This window comes from Charadrius vociferus, unplaced genomic scaffold (assembly GCF_000708025.1).
Source record: "Charadrius vociferus isolate BGI_N301 unplaced genomic scaffold, ASM70802v2 scaffold486, whole genome shotgun sequence".
Lineage (NCBI taxonomy): Eukaryota > Metazoa > Chordata > Aves > Charadriiformes > Charadriidae > Charadrius > Charadrius vociferus.
Window position 1 is genome coordinate 207,384 of NW_009648965.1, and position 408 is coordinate 207,791.

The following is a 408-nucleotide window of genomic DNA, read 5'->3' on the forward strand; positions in this document are numbered from 1 at the left end:
TGGCCAGCCGTGCCCTCCAGGTGAGTGGGGTCCCAACCCCACGCCTGGGCTGAGAGGGGTCCTACGGGATGTGCGGCGTGGGTTTGGGGTGGTCAGGGGGTCTGGGGTGGGACAGCCTGGGGTGACAAGCCCTGGTGGCAGCACTGGGGTGCGAGGGCTGGTCCCAGCGCTGTGCTCCTCCTTTGCCCAGGAGACGTGGTACTGGGCTGGCAGCCCCGATGCCACCCGGGTGCTGATGAGTGGGGTGCGCTGCGCCGGCACCGAGCTGGCCCTCCAGCAGTGCCAGCGCCACGGCCCTGTCCACTGCCCCAGCGGCGGGGGACGCTTCTCAGCGGGGGTCACCTGCACGGCCCGTGAGTACCGGGAGCCCACGGGGTACGGCTGGGAGGGGGCACCCCCCTTCTCCTG